The sequence below is a fragment of the Tachyglossus aculeatus genome, chromosome 2, assembly GCF_015852505.1.
Source record: "Tachyglossus aculeatus isolate mTacAcu1 chromosome 2, mTacAcu1.pri, whole genome shotgun sequence".
NCBI classification, from domain to species: domain Eukaryota; kingdom Metazoa; phylum Chordata; class Mammalia; order Monotremata; family Tachyglossidae; genus Tachyglossus; species Tachyglossus aculeatus.
In genome coordinates, this window is record NC_052067.1 from 61,973,591 (window position 1) to 61,998,298 (window position 24,708).

Below are 24,708 nucleotides of genomic sequence, written 5' to 3' on the forward strand. Positions count from 1 at the left end.
TGGAGCAAGAATTAAAAGCCAGAAGCTCTGACTCCCAGCTCTGCATTACTTCCATGAGGCCAGCTATCGGATATATTGCCAGTGATGCTATGAGTAGAATTGTAAGTCATCATTCAGAGGTTTTATCATACCCCTTGTTGTTGTTGTCTTATGCTGTTGTCGTGTCCAACCCACAGCGATATTATGAACATATCTCTCCCAGAAGCCCCACCTCCATCTACAATTGTCCCAGTAGTGTATCCATAGAGTTTTCTTGGTAAAAATATGGAAGTGGTTTACCTTTGCTTCCTTCCACACAGTGAACCTAAGTCTCTGCCCTCAACTCTCTCCCATGCCGCTGCTGCACAGCACCGGTGAGTTTTGACTTGTATCAGCTTGGAAACTCTCCAGGTGTGACCCTGAGAGGGTATCATACCCCTAGGTCACCCCAACCACAATCAACCAACAATTACCTTGATAAAATCATCCTGGAGATTAAATTATAAATAGACATTAATTTAGGATTGAGCTCCATTTTACAGATTAGGTGACTGAGGCCCAGAGAAGTGAAGAGACTTATCCAAGGCCACCCAGCAGACCAGAGACAAAGCTGGAATTAGAACTCAGGTCCTTCTTAATTCCTGGCCTGGGCTCTACCCGCTAGGCTTCGCTGATTCACCTGGAAGAGTATTCCCCTTCCTCCCGCTAGCCTCAGGGTAGTTGGCCAGATTGAGAATAGAGCTCATTCCTCTTCAGCCTGGCTTCCTCTCTTTTTTTTCTATTTCTTTGAAATGACATTTCTTCAGCACGTACTATTTGTCAAGCACTGTTATAAGCACTGGTGTAGATACAAGTTAATCAGGTAGGACAGTCAGTCAGTAATGCTTATTTATTGAGTGCTTACTGTGTGCAGAGCACTGTACTAAGGCCTTAGGAGGCCTTTCCCGACTGAGCCCTCTTTTCCTCTTCTCCCACTCCCTTCACCCTGACTTGCTCCCTTTATTCATCCCCTCTTTCCAGCTCCAAAACACTTATGGCCATATCTGTCATTTATTGATTTCTACTATTGTCCGTCTCCCCTTCTACACCGTAAGCTCACTGTGGGCAGGGAATGTGTCCATTTATTGTTTTATTGTACTCTCCCAAGCACTTAGCCCAATGCTCTGCACACAGTGAGCACTCAATAAATATGATTAACTGACTGACTCTTCAGCTTGGCTCCCTCCCTCTTTTTTTTTTTTTCCTTTTAAATGACATTCTTTTAGGTGCTTATTCTTTGTCAAGCACTGTTCTAAGCCCTGGAGGTACCTACAAGTTAATATCAGGTTGGTCACAGTCCCTGTTCTTCAAGGAGCTTACAATCTTCATACCCATTTTACAGAAGACGTAGCTGAGGCACAGGGAAGTTAAGTGACTTGCCCAAAGTCACACAGCTGATAGGTGGCAGAACCGGGATTAGAACCCACATCCTCTGACTCCCAAGTCTGTGCTCTTTCCACTAAGCCATGCTGCTTCTCATGCTGCATGGTAGATGCCTAGCTCAGTGGTCCACATGTGGGCATCCACCACAGCACTCCAGACATGGTAAGCATCTCCCTGCTTAGACTTTAAGTTCTTGGATGGCAGGGTTCATGTCTTCCAATGTTATCCAATTGCACTCTCCCAAGCATGTAGCATAGCTCTCTGTACACAGCTGACTTAAGCTTCTTGAAGGCAGGACTCTTGTTTACTAACTCTAATGTGATGATGATGGCATTTATTAAGCGCTTACTATGTGCAAAGCACTGTTCTAAGCACTGGGGAAGTTACAAGTTGATCAGGTGTCCCATGTGGGGCTCACAATCTTAATCCCCATTTTACAGATGAGGGAACTGAGGCCCAGAGAAGTGAAGTGACTTGCCCAAAGTCACACAGCTGAAATGTGCTCTCCCAAGTCCATGGTACAGTGCTCTGCCCATAGTAGTCTGTAAGCTCTTTGATGGTAGGGATCGTAGCTAATAATGCTATCAGACTCTCCCAATTGCTCCTCACACGTTTGACTGTAAGCTCCTCGAAGGCAGGGATCACATCCACAGTTTTTCATGCACATGGCAGGAGGTAGAATTGGCAACCTTCTGGATGATTGTTCAGCCGTGAGAAGAGACTTAAAAAGGAACGGAAATGAATTTAAAATAAGAATTTCCTCAGGCAATTGGAGAAGGAGGATTCATTCATTCATTCAATCGTATTTATGGAGCACTTACTGTGTGCAGAGCACTGTACTAAGTACTTGGAATCATACAATACAAAAATAAATGGATACATTTCCTGCCCACAGTCAGTTTACAGTCTGGCGAGGGAGGGGGGCAGACATTAATATAAATGAATAAAATTACAGATAATAGTAATGATAATGATGGTATCTGTTAAGCGATTTCTATGTGCCAAGCACTGTTCTAAGCACTAGGGTAGATACAAGGTAATCAGGTTGTCCCACATGGGGCTCACAGTCTTAATCCCCACTTTACAGATGAGGTAACTGAGGCCCAGAGAAGTGAATTGCCTTGCCCAAAGTCACACAGCTGACAAGTGGAGCAGGGATTAGAACCCACAACCTCTGACTCCCAAGCTCAGGCTCTTTCCACTAAGCCATGCTGATTCTCTGTGAACATAAGTGCTGTGAGGCTGGGAGAGGGGAAGAACAAAGGGAGCAAGCAAGTCAGGGCGATGCAGAAGGGAGTGGGAGAAGAGGAAAAGAGGGCTTAGGGAAGGCCTTTTGGGGGAGATGAGCCTTCAGTAAGGCTTTGTAGTCGATGGAATTACCGAGGGGTGTTTTGAACACCAAAGACTCCTCTTGATCTCTACAGAACAGATTTTTTGGTTTTGATCCCCTTCCCTTTACACTTTGAGCTAACGTCTGTGTCAAGAACCATGCTTCGGAAGCCCCCTCCCCTGGGCTCAGCGGTGAATGTTCTGCCATCCTAAGGAAGGAAGAAACCCTTCCCCATGCCCTGGCAGATACAGCGGAGAAGGGACTTGGGGAGGAGTCAGCCCGTGTAGCAGTGGGGAAGGAAAGCAGCGGGACCTAGTGGATGGATCCCAGGCCTGGGAGTCAGAAGGATTCGGGTTCTCATCCAGGTTCCTCAGCTTGTCTGCTAGGTGACCTTGGGTGAGTCTCCTAACTTCTCTGTGCCTCAGTTCCTTCATCTATAAAATGGGGATAAAGATTGTGAGCCCCACTTAGGACATGGACTGCGTCCAACCTGATTAGCTTGTATCTACACCAGCATCTAGTACAGTGCCTGGCACATAGTAAGCCCTTAACAACAGATATCCCCTTTTTTTTTCTCCTTCTTTTGTTTTTTTTCAAGGGAACAAAGAGTTGGCATGGGTCCATGGGCTTGGACTCAACAAAGCAGGATTAATCTCTCTTCTGTTCTTTCTTTCCACAGAAAATCACCAACCGGGTTTTGGGAAGAAAGGTCGTGCGGGAGTGAAGACAAGGAACAATCCTTCTGGGCTCCAAAGGGATGTTAATTCCTGGGATCCAACACTGGTCTGGGGGTAAACAGTCTGTGATTTTACGTGCCGCATGGTTGTGTGTTTCGGGAGATTCACTGTGCCCGTGTTAATCTAGGCAGGGATTGATTTGATCATCATAATCAAGAATGGTAAGGTTGGAGCATGGAAGTAAGAGGAAGGAAAGAAAGATATTATTTCCTTTGTGTCCGGTTGGTCATGGTAATTCTATCTTGTTGTTTCCAGCCTTAAATGGAACCCCCTTTTGTATGTTTGTATACTTCTAGAAAAGAAATTAAATAACGTTTGACTGACATGAAGGCAAGAAGAGAGACCATCATTTCCTCCTCATCCTGATCCGCGTGTCCCACACCACCAAGACAGTGCCAGGGTAAGCATAGGCTCTGGGGGATTCGGATACAGGGTCCCCCCATGGGGGATGGGGAATCTGGCACTGTCCTGCCAACCCAGAGACCTCAGTCTCGGCAGTCGAGCCGGACATGGCTGGACCCAAGAGGATGCTCAAAACTCAACCGGCTTCGCATTAGTGGTTCAAGGCCTTCACTTTTATTCATTCATTCAGTAGCATTTATTAAGCAATAATTCTGTGCAGAGTGCTGTGCTAAGTTCTTGGGAAAGTGCAGTACAACAATAAAGGGTGACAATCCCTAACCAGAAGGAGCTCACAGTCTTGGTGGGGAGGGAGGGTGGTGATGGTGGAGATAGACATCCATACAAATGAACAGACATCAATATAAATAAATAAAATTACAAAAATATACATAAGTGCTGTGGGGCATTGAGAGGGGGAAGAGCAAAGGGAGCAAGTCAGGGTGACACAGAAGGGAGTGGGAGGTGAGGAAGAGTGGAGCTTAGTCTGGGAAGGCCTCTTGGAGGAGATGTGCCTTCAGTAAGGCTTTGAAGGGGGCAAGAGTAATTGTGTGGTGGATTTGAGGAGGGAGGGTGTTCCAGGCCAGAGGTAGGACATGGGCCAGGGGTCATTGGTGGACAGAGGAGATGGAGGCACAGTGAGAAGGTTAGCATCAGAGGAGCAAAGTATGCAGGTTGGGTTGTAAGAGAGAAGCGAAGTGAGGTAGGAGGGGGCAGGGTGATGAAGTGCTTTAACACCAGTGGTGAGGAGTTTTTGTCTGATAGGGAAATGGATAGGCAACCATTAGAGATTTTTTGAGGAGTGGGTTGATATGTCCTGATTGTTTCAGTAGAAAGATGATCCGGGCAGTGGAGTGAAGTGTGGACTGGAGTGGGAAGAGGCAGGAGGTTGGGTGGTCAGCAAGGAGTCTGATGCAGTAATCTAGGCGGGAGAGGATGAGTGATTGTATTAATGTGGTAGCAGTTTGAATGGAGAGGAAAGGGCAGATCTTAGTGATGTTCTGAAGGTGGGACTGACAGGATTTGGTGACCAGATTGAATATGTGGGTTGAATGAGAGAGCCGAGTCAAGGATAACACCAAGGTTACAGGCCTGTAAGATGGGAAGGACGGTGGTGTCGTCCTCATAGAGGGGAAAGTCTGGGAGAGGACTTTCTGTTTCCTACCTCCGCTACTATGAACGGATAGTGTCCCAGAAAAGAAATGCCTTTTTTAATAATTTTGAAATGATATTTGTAAAGCAGTTACCTATGGTCCAGGCACTGTTATAAGTGCTGGGCTAGATACAAGCTAATTGGGTTGGACACAGTCCCTGTCCCACGTGGGACTCACAGTTTTATTCCCCATTTTCCAGATGAGGGAACTGAGGCCCAAAGAAGTGAAGTGGCTTGCCCTAGGTCACACAGCAGACAAGCGGTGGAACTGGGATTAGAATCCAGGTCCTACTGACTCCAGGGCCTGTGCTCTTTCCACTAGGCCATGCTGCTTTTCAGTACTTGGTGCATAGTATGTGCTTAACAAATACCACAATTATTAATTATTCCAAGTATGATTATTACAATAATTACTACAAGAGAAGTATAGGATTGTTTCCCCCATTTGCCCTAAAAAGTGTTATCTTACTGCATGGGAGAGATGGTATTTGTTCAGCACTTCCTATGTATCAAGCACTCTTCTAAGCTCTGGGGTTGATAAAGGCTAATCAGGTTGGACAGAATCCCTGTCCCACATGGGGCTCATGGTCTTCACCTCCATATTCCAAATGAAGTTAAATAAAGAACAGTGAAGTGACTCACCCAGCACCCAGCAGACAGATGGCAAAGTCAGAATTAGAACTCAGGTCCTTCTGCATTTTAGGCCTGTGCTCTATCCACGAGGCCATGCTGCTTCTCAGTCCTTGGCACAGAGTAGGCATTTAACAAATACCACAGTTATTAATTACAATTGTTATTACAAGAGAGGTATAAGATGGTTTCTCCCATTTACCCTCCAAAAACCTAGCTTAGTGGGTGGGAGAGATGAATGAACAAGGCGAAAATTATGAAGACAAAATCTCCTGTTTAATACTCACTCATTCAATTGCATTTATTGAACACTTACTGTGCGCAGAGCACTGTACTAAGCACTTGGAAAGTACAAGTCGGCAACATATAGAGATGATCCCTCCCCCCAAAACAGGCTCACAGTCTAGAAGGGGGAGGCAGACAACAAAACAAAACAAGTAGACAGGTATCAAAACCATCAGAATAAATAGAATTATAGCTATATGTACATCATTAATAAAATAGAGTAGTAAATATGTACAAATAAAACAGAGTAATACATATGTACAAGCATATACAAATGCTGTGGGGAAGGGAAGGGGGGCAATGGGGAGGGGAAGAGGAGAGGAAAAAGGGGGCTCAGTCTGGGAAGGCCTCCTGGAGGAGGTGAGCTCTCAGTAGGGCTTTGAAGGGGAGGAATTGAGGTAACTTGGCAGATGTGTGGAGGGAGGGCATTCCAGGCCAGGGGAAGGACGTGGGCCAGAGGTGGACGGCGGGACAGGCGAGAGCGAGGCACAGTGAGGAGGTTAGCAGCAGAGGAGCGAAGGGTGTGGGCTGGGCTGTAGAAAGAGAGAAGGGAGGTGAGGTAGAAGGGGTTGAGGTGATGGAGAGCCTTGAAGCTGAGAGTGAGGAGTTGTTGCTTGATGCGTACGTTGACAGGCAACCACTGGAGATTTTTGAGGTGGGGAGTGACATGCCCAGAGCGTTTCTGTTACAAAGGTAATTCAGGCAGCAGAGTGAAGCATAGACTGAAATGGGGAGAGACAGGAGGATGGGAGATCAGAAAGGAGGCTGATGCAGTAATCCAGTCGGGATGGGATGAGAGATTGACCCAGCAAGGTAGTGGTTTGGATGGAGAGGAAAGGGCAGATCTTGGCGATGTTGTGGAGGTAGACTTGTAGGTTTTGGTGACGGATTGGATATGTGGAGTGAATGAGAAAGCGGAGTCAAGGATGACACCAATGTTGCGGGCTTGTGAGATGGGACGGATGGTAGTGCTTAATCCTGGGCCCTGAAACTTTGAACCTGAAAACCCGTGCAGGAGTTGATGATAGATAGTATTTGCGCCTTGCACAGTGCCATCTACACTCTCTTGGTCCTTCCAGGAGGTATCTTCTCACTGGGGCATGGAAGAGGAGGAGGAGGAGGAAGAGCACGGGGATAGGAAGAAGGAGAAGGGGAGAAGAAAGGGAAAGAGGAGGAATAGGGTTGCTAGTAGACTATGAGCCTGTTTTTGGGTAGGGACCGCTTCTATATGTTGCTAAATTGTACTTAGTACAGTGATCTGCACACAGTAAGCGCTCAATAAATAAAATTGAATGAGTGAATGGTGTGGGGCTGAGATGAGGAGGAGGAGGACTATTAAGCATCTTTGTCTCCCGTGTGCAGAGATCACTGTGCCAAGCGCTGGGAAAAAATGCACAGGTGAGAACTGAAAGGAGACTTAATAATTATGGCACTTGTTAAGCACCCAATATGTGTCAAGCACTATTCTAAATGCTGGGGTTGATTCAAGTTAATCAGGTTGAGCGGAGTCCCTGTCACATGTGAGGCTTACACTCTTAATCCCCATTTTACAGATGAGGTAATTACACTCTTTATCCCCATTTTACAGATGAGGTAACTGAGGCACAGAAGTTAAGTGCCATGGATTAATGGCTAGAGCATGGGACTGGGAGTCAGAAGGCCATGGGTTCTAATCCCAGCTCCACCACCTGTGTGGCCTTGGGCAAGCCACATCACTTCTCGGTGTGCCTTAGTGACCTCATCTGTAAAATGGGGATGAAGAATGTATGCCCTGTGTGGGACGTGGACTATGTCCAGCTGGATTTGCTTGTATCCACTCCAGCTCTTAGTACAGTGCCTGGAACATAGTAAGTGTTTAATAAATACCATTATTATTATTATTATTATTACCCAAGCAGCAGACATGTGGCAGAGCCAGGATTAGAACCCAGGTCCATCAGACTCCCAGGCCTGTGCTTTATAAACTAAGCCACGCTTTAACTGCCATCTCTATGTGGATGACTCCCAAATCTACCTCTCCAACCTGGACCTCTCTCTCTTTTTTTCTTAATGGTATTTTTTAAGTGCTTACAATGTGCCAGGCACTGTACTAAGCCCTGGGGTAGAAACAGTCTAATTGTGTTGGGCACATTCCCTGTCCCATGGGGGCTCAGAGTCTTTATCCCTATTTTATAGATAAGGTCAGTGAGTCACAGAGAAGTGAAGTGACTTGTCCAAGGTCACGCAGCAGACGAGTGGCAGAGCTGGGATTACAACTCATGTCCTTCTGATTCACTGGCCTGTGCTCTATCCAATAGGTCATGTTGCCTCGCATTTCCTCCTGCCTTCCTGTCAGCTCATCTTCTATACCACGAACAGGGAATGTGTCTGTTCTTGAATTGCACTCTCCCAAGAGCTTAGTACAGTGTTTGGCACACAGTAAGAGCTCATTAAATAAAATTGAATGATCGAATGAATGACATCTTTACTCAGATGTCCCTCTGACACCTCAAATTTAACACATCCAAAATAGAACTCCTTGTAATCCCACTCAAATGTTCCTTATTTCCACCCAAACATTCCTCTTCCAAATTCTTTCCCATCTGTAGACAATGCCACCGTCCTCCCTGCCCCTCAAGCCTGTAACCTTGACATTATGCGCAGCTCATCCCTCATTCAGTAACCTTGGCATTATCCTCTCCTCATCCTTCATTCAACCTATCACCAAATCCTGGAGGTTTTATCTTCACATTTCTAAAATCCACCCTTTCTTGTCCATCCAAACTGATACCCCCCAGATCCAAGCACTTATCCTACCCTGAAGGGATGGGAGTTTGGCTGGATGTAGGGCATAGAGCACGAGCCTGGGAGTCAGAAGGTTATGGGTTCTAATCCCAGCTCTGCCACTCGTCTGCTGCGTGGACTTGGGCAAATCACTTCACTTCTCTGTACCTCAATTCCCTCATCTGTAAAATGGGAGTTAAGACCATGAGCCCTATGTGGGACAGGGACTGCCTCCAACCCTATTTGCTTGGATCCAACCCACTGTTTAGTATAGTGCTTGGCACATTGTGAGCACTTAATAAATACCATAATAATAATGATAATTATTACTAACAATAATGGGCTCATAATCCTGGACCACCCCAGACCCTGGCCCTATTCCCTCTCTTCGATTTTCCCCTTATCCCCCTTCCCTCAACCAAACACCAGCCCTATTTCCCCTCCCCCTACACCAGACATTGGTCCTGTTTCACCTCCAGGTAGGATCTGGGGGGAGCACATTCTTGGTAGGCTGAACAAAGGTCACAGGTTCAAGTGCAGAGATGATGCAAAAGGGAGAAAAGTGAGCTGGGGAAAAGAGGGCTTAATTGGGAAGGCCTCTTGGAGGATACGTGACTTTGGAAGGTGGGGAGAGTAGCGGTCTGGTGTAGATGGAGGGGGGAGGAATTCCAGGCCAGAGTGAGGATGTGGGAAGGGGGTTGGTGGTGACATTGACAAGATTGAGACAGTGATCGAGGTAGCACTGGAGGAGCAAAGTGTGCAGACTGGGTTGTAGTAGGAAATAAGTGAGGAGAGGTAGGAGAGGGCGAGTTGAGGGAGAGCTTTAAAGCCGACAGTAAGGAGTTTCTGTTTGATCCCCATTTCACAGATGAGGTACTGAGGCACAGAGGACGTAATGACTTCCCCAAGATCACACAACAGACAAGTGGTAGAGACAGGATCAGAACCTAGGTCCTCTGACTCCTGGGCCCGAGTTTTTACCAGTAGGCCACACGGCTTCATATTATTTGGCCTGTCTTCCTGTGAGAATGGTTTCCACATGTTTATCATGGAGGAGGGTGTAATATTATAATGATAATGATACATGTTAAGCCCTTACTACCAACCACTGTTCTAAGCTTTGGGTCAGATACAAGTTAATCAGGTTGGACACAGTCCCTGTCCCACATGGGGCTCCCAGTCTTAATCCCCATTTTGCAGATGAGGTAATTGAGGCTCAGAGAAGGTAAGTGACTTTCCCAAGGTCACAGAGCTGTCACGTGGTGGAGCTTGGATTAGAAACCAGGTCCTTCTGATACCCAGGATTGTGCTCTATCCACTAAGCCAATATTTCCTTGGACCGATGGAACTCCTCTCTGTTCCTATGCTAATTTCTAGAAGACAGTAAGATGATTGGTTAATGATAGTTGTGGTATTTACGGCTTGTGCTAAAGAGGGGTAGAGAGGAAACAATTGGGTCCCACATTGGGGCTCACAGTTCCAAACAGGTCTTGAATCCCCATTTTGCAGAAGAGGGAACCGAGGTGCAGAGAAGTGACGTGAGTTGCCCAAAGTCACACAGCAGACAAATGGCGGGGCTGAGCTTAGAACCCAAGTCCTCTGACTCCCTGGCTTGTGCTCTGCACACAGTAAGCCCTCAATAAATGTGATTGACTGACTGATTCTTCAGCTAGGTTCCCTCCCTCTTTTTTTTCTTTGAAATGGCATTCTTTAGGTGTTTACTCTGTGCTGACCACTGTTCTAAGCCCTGGAGCTACATACAAGTTAATCAGGTTGGGACCGTCCCTGTCCTACCTGGGGCTTACAGTCTTCATCCCCATTTCACAGAAGAGGTAACTGAGACCCAGAGAAGTAAAGTGACTTGTCCAAAGTCACACAACAGACAAGTGGAAGAGCGAAGATTAGAATTCAGGTCCTCTGACTTGCAGGCTCTGCGCTCCAGCCACTTGGCTAGGCGGCTTCTCCACAGCGCTTGGGACCTGATGTTTGATAGGGACCATCTCTATATGTTGCCGATTTGTACTTCCCAAGCACTTACTACAGTGCTCTGCACACAGTAAGTGCTCAATAAACACGATTGAAATAGTGAATGAAGAAGTCACCAGCCAAGTCAAAATGGGGCTCAAGCTCCTGGCCAGCTCCCTGGCTTGTTGTGGGAGGCGAAATGTATCTGTTTATTGTTCTACTGTGCTCTCCCAAGCATTTGACCTGTACTTTAAACAGAGTAAATCCTCAATATATAGGATTGAATGAACGAATTAAAAGCTCAGCCCAGCTTACCTCAACTCAGGCCTCTTGGGTAACTTGGCCTGGCTCAGGCCCCAGGACAGTCAAATCCGTGACTTGGTCCCAGTATGAAACTCTGTTAGGAAGAAACCCCTGTGAAACCTAGGGGATAATGGAGGGAGGGAATAGGTGTTAAATATCATCAGAGGTTCTTCATATTTCCTGTCACCAACCATGTTGTCAATCAGTCCAACAACCATTTCTTTATCAAGCTGGACAGTCAGTCGTATTTATTGAGCACTTACTGTGTATAAAGCACTGTATTAAGCACTTGGAAGGCCTTCCACGACAGCCCTCCTTTCCTCTTCTCCCAGTACTTTCTGCCTTGCCCTGACTTGCTTCCTTTATTCATCCCTCCTCCCAGCCCCAGAACACTTATGTCCATGTCTGGCATTTATTACATATGAATGTCTGTCTCCCCACCATAGGATGAGTGCTTACTGTGTACAGAGCACTGTACTGAGCTCTTGGGAGAGTACACTATAACACATAGACACATACCCTGCCCATAGTGATCTTACAGTCAAGAGGGGGAGACAGCAGGAATATAAATCAATATATTATAGATACATACGTAAGTGCTGTGGGAATGAGGGAGGGGTGAATAAACGGGAGCCAATCCAAGTGTTGTTGTTCTTTAACTAGTATCTGTTAAGTCTTTACTGTGTGCCAGGTACTGTGCCAGTTTGGGAACGATCCAAGCTATTCAGATTGGACACAGTCCATGTTCACAGTCCAACTGAGGCACAGAGAAGTAAAGTGGTTTTGATGGCGGTGGTTGTTCCGGATGGCCACCAAGTCGCCGGGTGACTAAAGAATTAGTCAGACAGCATGTGACTGCCAAAAGCTTTAATAAGGTTTTATTGGTAAGGCCAAAGACCGAATAAGGGCCAATGCACCCAGCAGTCTCATTTCCTTAAGATAAAAGGCCCCGAGTACCCAATACAATGGGCTTATATACTGCTGTTGCTGATCACAATGATTGGTAGATTTGAAAATAGTGGGGACTGGATTGGTGCAGATTTGGTGCAGAGCTGGGCGGAGTCTATCTCCTTATTTGGTTTGGTTCCTGGACCCAGCCAGTGGGCTGCAGGGTTTAAGGCCCATACCAAATATGGCAACAGAACCATGTACATTCAAACAATATCTGCAACCTTTCCATGGTGCATGGGGGGGGCCCCCCATCATTCCCCCCCCCAAAGACATACAACCCTTATTCCTAAGGGGTTGCTGAGGGTCGATGGTCCATCTTCTGGAGTGGCTTCATGCTGACAGTGGGCGATGAACTCATAACTAGATGTGTTCAGGGTCATATGGGTGTACCGCAAACCGGCCGTAAGCTTGCTGGTGGTGTCACAGTCGGGGTGATTTCTTGTAGAGCCTGTAAGATGGGGGCAGTGTTCCCTCAGGTTCCTCAGTTGACTTCTGTCCCATGGGTTGGTGCTCTTCCCTGCGGAGGCTGAGGTCGCCAATTCGGTCACAGGTGTATTGTGAGGGAGTGTCCTCCTGAGGAGAATCAGAAAAATCTGGGACAAGAGGTGTCCTCTGTTTTGGTGTGGACTGCCTGTTGAGCAGCTGAGTCCACAAAATGATTTCCCTTGATTATTTTTGTATTCCCCTTTTGGTGTCCCCGACAGTGAATTACAGCCACTTCCCGGCGTTCCCAAACTGCTGCAAGTAGCTGGAGGATTTCCTCTGCATGTTTGATAGGGCTGCCTCAGGCAGTGAGGAGACCTCAGCTCTTTCCAAATAGTCCCATGAGCATGTAAGACATGGAAGCCATATTTGCAGTCAGTAAATATGTTGACGCATCCCCTTTCCCAATTCCTTAGCTTGAGATAGGGGTACTAGTTCTGCTTTTTGCTCAGAGGTCCCTGGAGGGAGGGGCTGTGCCTCCGTGACCTCATGGAGGCTCACTACTGCGTACCCTGCATATTGGACTCCCTGGTCCATGTAACTGGACCCATCCGTGAACGAGTTAGCATCCACGTTTTCAAGGGGTAAGTCCCTAAGTTCTGGTCTGCTAGAGTACCTCTCGTCAATTTTGTTTAGGCAATCATGAACTGGGGCTGGCCAGTCCCCTTCCCCATCTTCTGGGAGAGGGAGAAGGGTTACTGGGTTCAGAGAGTTACAGGTCTTTAAGATAACTTCAGGGGTGTCAAGAAGGAGGGCCTGGTATTGCAGCAAGTGGCCTCCCATGAGCCAATGCTCACCCCTATTTCCTAGCACTGCTAGGACTCGATGTGGAGTATAGACGGTAAGGGGTCAGCCCAAAGTCAGGTTTCTGCTCTCCTGTACCGCTATGGCAGTGGCCACTACTGCATGGAGACATGCTGGCCAACCAGAGGCGACACTATCCAACCACTTGGAAAAATACGCTACCGCCCAAAAGTCTGACCCCAAGGATTGACCTAGAACCGCAGCACAGTGGTGTCGCTGCTCGTCTGCATATAAGGCAAAAGGTTTGGCTAGGTCAGGCCAAACAGTTCCTGCTGATATAAACATGGTGTGGGGGGGGGGCAGTTTGGCGACAAGATTTTGAGATGCCGTCGATCACCACCACCCTTACTCCAGATGGATGGGTAGGACCACGAAAACTGGGAAGGACAGAATATAGGGGGCCCCCGTATCGATAAGAAAATTTATAATTTTACCGGACACTTCCACGCTCACCCTGGGTTCGGCCATGGTTCGGCCATGGAGATGGTTCCTGCAGGGGCCCGGCCGTTCCCTGGGCCCCATCAGTCCCGGCTCTCAGACGCACCAACAGCCAGGAACTGGCCAGCCTCAGGTTCGGCGCTTGCCTCCAGTAGTGGGCAATTCTGCTTCCAGTGCCTGTGTCCCCAGCAGAAGGGGCACTGTCCAGGTGGCTGGTGGCCGCAACCAGGTCTCCATGCCTGGGGGCACTTCCGAGCCCAATTGCCAGACTGGTGGCACACAAGACAGGGCTTCCCAGACCCTGGGCCACAGGCAAGCACCGTGGCTGCATCGGGCGACCTTCCAGGGTAGTCCGACCCTTCGTCAGGGCTACCACAAATAACTGGGCCTGCTCCCTGCCCTTCACTTTGGCCCTGTGGTTCTTCTAATCTCAGGCTGCCTGGTCACGGTTGTTAAAAACTCTAAAGGCAGCCTCTAACAACTGATTTGTGGGGGTTTGTGGCCCCAACTGCTCCTTCTCTAGTTTTCAGTAGATATCTTCAGCCAATTAATAAAATACAGATTTAGAATGACACTTCCCTCTACCGAGTCGGGATCAAGCTGGGTGTACTTTCTAATTGCCTCCGCCAGCCTGAGTCTAAACATGGCATGATTCTCGGTAGAGTCCTGGGTCACAGCTCAGACCCGATCATAGTTAACTTGCTTCCTAATTCCTTTCTCCATGCCCGCCAGTAGGCATGTAATCATATGATCCTGGAGCTATCTATCAGTATTCTCCTCCTGATAACTCCACTCTGGTTTGGAGGGAAGGACAGCTATAAAGCAGCAGGTTAAGATCTTCCCATGACAGATCGTACTGCAGGGTCAGACTCCGGAATTCTTCCCAAAAGCATGTGGGGTCTGCAAAATATTGTCCCAATTTCCATTTTGCCATTTCCAACTCACTCAAAGAGAAGGGTGCCTGTACCCCCACTATCTGTCCCCTTTCCCATGTGACCTCCCTCAAGGGGAGTATCCTTTCCTCTGTCCCTGGAAGGGCAAAACGTGTGCCTCCCTGGGTACTGGAAGGGCTTAGGGCCCACAAGGTGGACTGGTATGGAAAGCCATCCTCCCGGGGTCCCTGGCCGAGGAGAGGATCATCCAGTACATCTGGGGAATCGGGCATTAGAGCTGGACCCCTGGGAAGGGCCCAGGAAAAACACGTGACAGTCTTTCCCTCAGGGCTCTGAGACAAACTCATAAAAGCTTGGACATATGGGATTTCTGACCATTTCTCTAACTGGTTGCAATATAAGAAGTCCAGCTGGAGAATGGTATTATAATTTAGTGACCCATATTCGGGCCAGACTTCCTGATCCTCTAATTCATACTGGGGCCATTTTGTGGTGCACAAGAAAATCAGTTGCTGGCCTGGGATTGAGGAACCTTGTCCCATAATGGGTGAAAAACGTTCCTCTTTTGGGGTGCTGGAAAAAATTTGTCCCATAATGGGTGGAAAACGTTCCTTTTTTGAGGTTCTGTGTCTGTTTCGGGTGATGACCGACCCAGTCGGCCTTCCTTCCCCCCAGTGAACCTGGGGACTAGAGGGTGCCTCCGCGAGAGCAGACAAGAACAATTCCGGTTCTGTGTCTGTTTCGGGCTATGTGCGAGCGCCGCATGGCGTCCCACTGGCGCTGAAATACCAGGACCTTCTCCTGATGAGAGGTCCTTTTCCCAGACCAACCCATTCGGCCTTCCTTACCCCCTAGTGTACCCAGGAACTAGAGGGTACCTCCGCGAGAGCAGACAAGAACAATCCCGGTTCTGTGTCTGTCTTGGGTTATGCCCGTGCACCGAGTGGCGTCCCACTGTTGCTGAAATGCCCTAACCGTCTCCTGATGAGAGGTCCTTTCCCAGACCGACCCGGTCGTCCTTCCTTCCCCCCAGGGAACCTGGGAATTAGTGGGTGCCTCCGCGAGAGCAGACAAGAACAATTCCGGCTCTGTGCCTGTCTCGGGTTATGCCCGAGCGCCACGTGGCATCCCACTTGCCCAAGCTGTGGTCCCTCCAACTCAAGGCATCCCCTGATGAGAGGTCCCTTCCCCAGACTGCCTCATGACGAGAGGTCCTTTTCCCGGACCACCTCCTGACGAGAGGTCCTTTTCCCGGACCGACCCAGTCGGTCTTTCCTTCCCCCCAGTGTACCCGGGAACTAGAGGGTGCATCCACAAGAACAGTCAAGAACAATTCAAAAAAAAGAACTCACCACTCCGATGGCTTCAGGCTGTGCTGTGGTCAGCCAGGACAGTGGCAGTCACATCTACTGGATCTCCCCGTACGGGCCACCAAAATGATGGCGGCGGTTGTTCCGGATGGCCACCAAGTCGCCGGGCGACTAAAGAATTAGACAGCATGTGACTGCCGGAAGTTTTAATAAAGTTTATTGGTAAGGCTGAAGATGGAATAGGGGGTAACGCACCCGGTGGGCTCATTTCCTTAAGGGAAAAGGCCCCTAGTACCTGATACAACAGGCTTATATACCGCTGTTGCTGATCACAGTGATTGGTAGATTTGAAAACAGTGGGGACTGGATTGGTGCAGATTTGGTACAGAGCTGAGCGGAGTCTACCTCCTTATTTGGTTTGGTTCCTGGACCCAGTCAGTGGGCTGCAGGGTCTAAGGCCCATACCAGATATGGCAACAGAACCGTGTACATTCAAACAATATTTGCAACTTTTCCACGGTGCATGAGGGGGACCCCCATCAGTTTGCCTAGCATCAACTGTCCTGCAAGTGGCAGAGCTGGGATTAGACTCCCAGGCCCATGCTCTCTCCACTAAGCCACACCGCTTGTCTAGAAGCCTTTTATTTTTTTTCTCTCCAAGCTTTCATTGAATAGTATTTAATGCTTGTCTGCTTTCAGACAGCGCTTAACAAATACCGTTATTATTATTATTATTATTCATTCATTAAATCATATTTCTTGAGCACTTGCTGAGTGCAGAGCACTGTACTAAATGCTCGGAAGAGTACATCCTCAACTCCGCTCTCTCATTCACCCCACACATCCAATCCATCATGAAAACCTGCAAGTCTCACCTCCACAATGTCGCAAAGATCCGCCCTTTCCTCTCCATCCAAACCACTACCTTGCTGGGTCAATCTCTCATCCTATCCCGACTAGATTACTGCATCCGTCTCCTCTCTGATCTCCCATCCTCCTCTCTCTCCCCACTTCAGTCTATACTTCACTCTGCTGCCTGGATTATCTTTGTGCAGAAATGCTCTGGGCATGTTATTTCCCTCCTCAAAAATCTCCGGCCGCTGCCTGTCAACCTACAAATCAAGCAAAAACTCCTTACTTTCGGCTTCAAGGCTCTCTATCACTTTGCCCCCTCCTTATGTCCAAATATTTCATTTGTTTATTTGTATTGCTGACTGTCTCCCCGGCTCTGGATTGCTCTAGCTCTTTGTCGGCAGGGAATGTGCCTGTTTATTATTGATTCATTCAGTTGCATTTATTGAAAACTTATCGTGTACAGAGTATTGTACAAAGTGCTTGGGGAAATACAACTCAACAATAAACAGTGACATTCCCTGCTCACAATGACCTTACAGTCGAGAGAATTGTTATATTGTCCTCTCCCAAGGGCTTAGTACAGTGCTGTGCACACAGTAAGAGTTCAGTAAATAGGATTGAATTAATTGAATGAATGAATGAATGTGAGCCCCTTTTAGACTGTGAGCCCACTGTTGGGTAGGGACTGTCTCTATATGCTGCCAACTTGTACTTCCCAAGCGCTTAGTACAGTGCTCTGCACACAGTAAGCGCTCAATAAATACGATTGATGATGATGATGATGATGATGATGAATGAATGTACATAAATGATTTATATTAACGTCTGTCTCCCCCTCTGGACTGTAAAAGCTCATTTTGGGCAGGGAGTGTGCCTACCAACTCTTGTATTGTACTCTTTCACCTGCTTAGTACAATGCTCTATGTGCAGGAAGCACTTCATTGCCTGCCGTGTGACCTTGGGCAAGCCATATAACTTATCTATGCCTCTGTTTCCTCATCTGCAAAATGGGGATTCGAGCACCATGTGGTCTTGGGCAGATCAGTTCACTTCCCTCGGTTACTCTTTCCCCTTCTGAAAACAGGGGTTCAATACCCGTTCTCCATCTTCCTCAGACTGGGGCCTCTTTCTGGGGCAGACAGTGTCTGACCTGGTTATCTTGTGGTTGTCCCAGTGCTTGGCACATAGTGAACGCTTAAAAGATTCCACCATTATTACCGTGGTCATTGTTATTATTAGGAGAGTAAAACTAACATCCACATCTCGTCCCCCTCTCCATCCCCCCACATCTTACCTCCTTCCCTTCCCCACAGCACCTGTATATATGTATATATGTTTGTACATATTTATTACTCTATTTATTTATCTTACTTGTACACATCTATTCTATTTATTTTATTTTGTTAGTATGTTTGGTTTTGTTCTCTGTCTCCCCCTTCTAGACTGTGAGCCCACTGTTGGGTAGGAACTGTCTCTATATGTTGCCAACTTGTACTTCCCAAGCGCTTAGTACAGTGCTCTGCACACAGTAAGTGCTCAATAAATACGATTGATTGATTGATTGATCCCCCACTCCTAGTAGATTTTAAGATACCTTGAGGGCAGGAATCCAACAACTTCCCAAACTGTGCATTGTGTTTAGAGGCTATGTCAGAGACAAGTTTATTTCTAAAAGTGTTAGCAGGGAGTGCTGGTTAAGTGGCAAAATTATCTCTGTCCATCAAGGCCAGTTCAACTTCAAGCAGTAAAGAGTTTCTCTACATGCAGTTGGAACAACAATTCATATTATCAGAAGAATACAATACAAGAGAAGTCCTTTAACATAGAAAGTAGTAAACCCCCCAGGCGTTTTCCGTCCAACCCTGGATCTGCTTTGTTCTTAGTGATCTGATAATACTGATAGGCAGGGCCAGGGATCTTGATTAGCACAAGAGAGTACTTTCATCCTTGTAACTAAATTGTCTTGAGTAAATCCAGTCCTTAAGTGATCTGAGTCATTGCCAGAATTGTCTTGAGTAAATCAAGTGAAAGTCACCTGATGTGAGTGGTCAAGCAGTTTTAGGGCTGAAACAGCTTAGAGAGAGTGGTCAGAAACAAAGAAAGAGAGACAACTGCAGGACCAGTTGACGCTTGTGCTTCCTCACTACCAACTTCAAGGATCGTGCCCTAGTGGAAAGAGCACGGGCCTGGGAGTCGGAGGATCTGGGTTCTAATCCCAGTTCTGCCAGCTGCTTGCTGGAGCACCTCGGCCAGGACACTTCACTTCGCTGTGCTTCAGTTTCCTCAACTGTAAAATGGGGATTAAATACCTATTCTGTCTCCTACTTTCATTCATTCATTCATTCATTCATTCATTCATTCATTCAATCAATCATATTTATTGAGTGCTTACTGTGTACAGAGCACTGTACTAAGCGCTTGGAAAGTACAATTCGGCAACAGAGACAATCCCTACCCACAAGGTAGACAAGTGGTGGAGCTGAGATTAGAACCCAGGTCCTCTGACTCCCTGGCTTATGGTTGGCACACAGTAAACCCTCAATAAATATGGCTGATTGATTGGTTGCTCTTTCCACTAGGCCACACTCCTTCCTCCACATACTGCTTAAAAATCATTCAAAGTTATTTATTGAATGCTACTAGGAGCACAGCACTGTACTAAGCACTTGGGGGAGTACAATACAATAGAATTAGTAGACACGTTCCCTGCCCAAAAGGAGCTTACAGTCTAGAGTCTGAAAAACCAGCTTTTTGATTTTCCTATTTCTGCTTATTAGAACTTCAATATTTTTGGCTTCATAATGTGATGAATGTGAGGCAGGGGAGAGAAATGAGAAGGGTTGCAGTAGGAACTGGGATTTTAAGGTTTTTCTGCTGCTTGGTTTGTTCCCTAGCAGACAGAGCACAGGCCTGGGTGTCAGAAGGACCTGGCTTCTGATCCCAGCTCTGCTACTTGTCTGTAATTTATTTATTTTTATTAATGTCTGTCTCCCCCTCTAGTCTGTAAGCTCACTGAGGGCAGAGAATGTGTCTGTTATATTGTTCTACTGTACTCTCCCAAGGGCTGAGTACAATGCTCTACAACTAGTCAGTGCTCAGTATATGTGATTGACTGATTGTGGGGGACATTAGGCAAGTCACTTCACTTCTCTGTGCCTCAGTGTCCTCATCTGTAAAATGGGGATTAAGACTGTGAGCCTCATGGGGGACATGGACTATGCCAAACCAGTTTATCTTGTAGGTATGATGGGGGCCCCCCCATGCACCATGGAAAGGTTGCAGATATTGTTTGAATGTACGTGGTTCTGTTGCCATATTTGGTATGGGCCTTAGACCCTGCAGCCCACTGGCTGGGTCCAGGAACCAAACCAAATAAGGAGATAGACTCCGCCCAGCTCTGCACCAAATCTGTACCACCACTGTTTTCAAATCTACCAATCACTGTGATCAGCAACAGCAGTATATAAGCCCATTGTATGGTGCATTCGGGTTTCCCTTAAGGAAATGAGCCCACCGAGTGCGTTACCCTCATTCGGTCTTCGGCCTTACCAATAAAACTTTATTAAAACTTCTGGCAGTCACATGCTGTATGACTAATTCTTTAGTTCCCGGCAACTTGGTGGCCATCCAGAACAACCGCCGCCATCAGGCATCCCACTGCTTAGAATAGTGCCTGGCACATAGTAAGTGCTGAGCAAATAACATCCATTCATTCAGTCAATCATATTTATTCAATTCTTCCTGTGTGCTGTACTTTGGAAAGTTTTGGAGGCTACTTCCCATGTGGGACACAGACTTCACATGTGGCTCAATGAAAAGAGCACAGGCTTGGGAGTCAGAGGTCATGGTTTCTAATTCCGGCTCCACCACTTGTCTGCTTTGTGACCTTGGGCAAGTCACTCATCTTCTCTGGGTCTCAGTTACCTCATCTGTCAAACAGGGATGAAGACTGTGAGCCCCACGTGGGACAACCTGATCACCTTGTATCCCCCCCAGTGCTTGGAACAGTGCTTTGCACATAGTAAGCTCTTAACAAATACCATCATTATTATTATGATTATTATTCACTTAAGTATTACTATTATCATCATCATCATCATCATCATCATCATTATGAGTCCCAAACAGGACAGGGACCTTATCTGACCTGATTATCAGATGGATACAGTGCTTGTCCCACAGCCTAAGTAGGAAAGAAAACTGGTATTGAATCCCATTTTACAGATGAGGGAACAAAGGCTCTGCCAAGTGAGGTGATGATGATGGTATTTGTTAAGCACTTACTATGTGTCAAGCACTGTTCTAAGGCCCTGGGTAGACACAAGCTCATCAAGAAGGACACTTCCCTGTCCCACTTGGGTGTCTCAGTCTTAATCCCCATTTTACAGATGAGGGTACTGAGGCATAGAGAAGTCGAGCGACTTGTCCAAGGGCACCCAACAGACGAGTGGAGCTGGGAATCAAACACAGAACCTCCGACTCCCAGCCCTACCTTCCTTCCACAAGGCCAGCTGTTGGATATATTGCCCAGCCCCACAGCACTCATGTCCATATCTGTCAAATATTGATTTCTATTGATTCTAGACCGTAAGCTTCTTGTGGGTAGGGAATGTGCCCGTTTATTCATTCATTCAATCATATTTATTGAGCGCTTTCTGTGTGCAGAGCACTGTACTAAACGCTTGGGAAGTACAAGTTGGCAACATATAGAGACGGTCCCTACCCAACAACGGGCTCACAGTCTAGAAGGGGAAGATAGACAACAAAACAAAACATGTGGACAGGTGTCAAGTCATCAGAACAAGTAGAAATAAAGCTATATGCACATCATTAACAAAATAAATAGAATAGTAAATATGTACAAACATATACAGGTGCTCTGGGAAGGGGAAGGTGGTAGGGTGGGGGGATGGGGAGGAGGAGAGGAAAAAGGGAGCTCAGTCTGGGAAGGCCTCTTGGAGGAGGTGAGCTCTCAGTAGGGCTTTGAAGGGAAGAAGAGTGCTAACTTGGCGGATGTGTGGAGGGAGGGTATTTCAGGCCGGGAGAGGACGTGGGCTGGGGGTCAATGGCGGGACAGGTAAGAATGAGGTACAGTGAGGAGGTTAGCAACAGGAGTGGATGGGGCGGGCTGGGCTGTAGAAGGAGAGAAGGGAGGTGACATAGGAGTGGGTGAGGTGATGGAGAACCTTGAAGCTGAGAGTGAGGAGTTTTTGCTTGATGTGTAGGTTACTGGGGACCATCTTTGAAATGCCTCATTTTGAAGAATTCTGTTGGGGGGAGCTGTGTGGCTGTGGCGTTCAAAAGCACCAAAGTGTTCAAGAAAGACAGACACTCCAAAGCTGCATCCATCTGAATATGAAGAAAGGCAGAGTCTGTCAGGATCTATATGAAACCCAAGAAACATGAGGACGAGTCCATCCACTCAATCACTGGTGGCTTATCACAGTGCCCAAGTTTACCTGACTTTATCTTATTCTGCTGCACTCTCCCAAGCATTTAGCCCAAAGCTCTGCACACAGTAAGCACTCAACAAATATGACTGACTGACTCTTCAGCCTGGCTACCTCCTCCTTTTTATTTTTTTTTTCTTTTAAATGACATTCTGTTAGGGGCTTACTCTGTGTCAAGCACTGTTCTAGGCCTGCAGTAGATACCAGTTAGTCAGGTTGGGTACAGTCCTTGTCCTGCCTGGGGCTTACAGTCTTAATCCCCATTTTACAGATGAAGTTATTGAGGCACAGAGAAGTTAAGTGACTGGCCCAAATTCACACAGCAGACAAGTGGCAGAACTGGGATGATAACCCAAGTCCTCTGACTCCCAAGTCTGTGCTCTTTCCAGTAAGCCACGTTGCTTCTCTTGCTGCATGGTAGATACCTAATTCAGTGGTTTGCATATGGGCATCCACCACAGTGCTCCAGATGTGGTAAGCATATCCCCCTCTAGGCTGTAAGTTCTTTGAGGGCAGGGCTCGTGTATTCCAATGCTATCCTATTGCACTCTCCCAGATATGTAGCATAGCCCTCTGTGCACAGCTGATATAAGCTTCTTGAAGGAAGGGCTCTTTTTTACTAACTCTAATGTGCTCTCCCATGTCCATGGTACAGTGCTCTGCCCTTAGTAGACTGTAAGCTCTTGGAAGGCAGGGATCATGGCTAATAATGCTATCAGACTCCCAATTGCTCCTCACAAGTTTGTGAGGACAGACAGTGACACAGACATACAAAGACACAGACAGTGCTCCTCACAAGTTTGACCCTAAGCTCCTCGAAGGCAGGGATCTGTCCACAGTTTCTCACACACTTGGGAAGAGGCAGAATTGGCAGCCTTCTGGATGATTGCTCAGCCATGAGAAGAGACTTAAAAGGGAATGGAAATGAATTTAAAATACGAATTTCCTCAGGCATTTGTAAAAGGAGGATTCATTCATTCATTCAATAGTATTTATGGAGCACTTACTGTGCGCAGAGCACTGTACTAAGCACTTGGGATTGTACAATGTAATAATAAATGGGCACGTTTCCTGTCCACAGTGAGCTTATAGTCTAAAGGGGGGAGACGGGCATCAATATAAATAGTTACAGATGTGCACATAAGTGCTGTGAGGCTGGAAGAGGGGAAGAACAAAGGGAGCAAGCAAGTCAGGGCAATGCAGAAGGGCGTGGGAGAAGAGGAAAAGAGGGCTTAGTCAGGGAAGGCCTTTTGGAGGAGATTAGCCTTCAGTAAGGTGTTGTAGTCGATGGAGATACTGAGGGGTGTTTTGAACACCAAAGACTCCTCTTGATCTCTCTGGAACAGATTTTTTTGGTTTTGATCCCCTTCCCTTTGCACTATGAGCTCATGTCTGTCTCAAGAACCATGCTTTGGAAGCCCCCTCCCCCGGTCTCAGCGGTGAGCCCCCTGCCACCCTAAGAAAGGAAGAAACCCTTCCCCGTGTCCTGGCAGCTGGGGCAGACATAGCGGAGAAGGGACTTGGGGAGGAGTCAGCCCGTGTAGTAGTGGGGAAGGGAAGCAGCGGGGTCTAGTGGGTGGATCCCGGGCCTGGGAGTCAGGACTCAGGTTCTCATCCCGGCTTGGCAGCTTGTCTGCTGGGTGACCTCAGGTGAATCTCTTAACTTCTCTGTGCCTCAGTTCCTTCCTCTGTAAAATGGAGATAAAGACTGTGAGCCCCACTTAGGACATGGACTGTGGCCAATCTGATTATCTTGTATCTACCCCAGCATCGAGTACAGTTCCTGCAATCTAGTAAGCCCTTAACAACAGATGCCACCCCTCTTTTTTCCTCCTTCTTTTATCGTTTTTCAAGGGCACAAAGAGTTGGCATGGGTCCAGGGGCTTGGACTCAGCAAAGCAGGATTAATCTCTCTTCTGTTCTTTCTTTCCACAGAAAATCACCAACCAGAGTTTGAGAAGAAAGTCCATGTGGGAGTGATGACAAGGAACAATCCTTCTGGGCTCCAAGGGGATATTTATTCCTGGGATCCACCACTGATCTGAGGGGTGAACAATCTGTGATTTTTATGTGCCGCATGGATGTGTGTTTTGGGGAGATTCGCTGTGCCCTTGTTAATCTAGGCAGGAATCGATTTGATCATCATAACCAAGGAGGGTCAAATTGGAGGAGGGAAGTATGAGGAGGGAAAGAAACATATTGTTTACTTTGTGTCCGGTTGGTCGTGGCAATTCTATCTTGTTGTTTCCAGCCTAAAACTGAATGCTCTTTTGAATGTTTTTGTACTTCTAGAAAAGAAATTAAATCACTTTTGACTGACATGGAGACAAGAGAAACTATCGTTTCCTCCCCATCCTGATCTGTATGTCTCACATCACCAAGAAAGTGCCAGGGTAAGGCTATGCTCTGGGGGCTTCAGATACGGGGTCCCCCGAGGAGGGACGGGGAATCCGGCACTGTTCTGCCAACCCAGGGACCTCAGTCTCTGCAGTTGAGCCAGATACGGACGGGTCCAAGAGGGCGCTCGAAACCCACTGGGCCTCATGTTAGTGGCTCAG

The 24,708-nt window shown here is 47.3% G+C and overlaps 1 long non-coding RNA gene across 1 annotated transcript; it reads left to right on the top strand.

Moving 5' to 3' along the window:
- On the top strand, nucleotides 1-24,472 carry LOC119923143. The gene is made up of 4 exons (XR_005448781.1): nucleotides 1-101; nucleotides 3,411-3,522; nucleotides 3,765-3,868; nucleotides 24,086-24,472. It is a non-coding gene; the product is annotated as an uncharacterized LOC119923143 (long non-coding RNA).
- The last annotated feature ends 236 nt before the right edge of the window (nucleotides 24,473-24,708 follow it).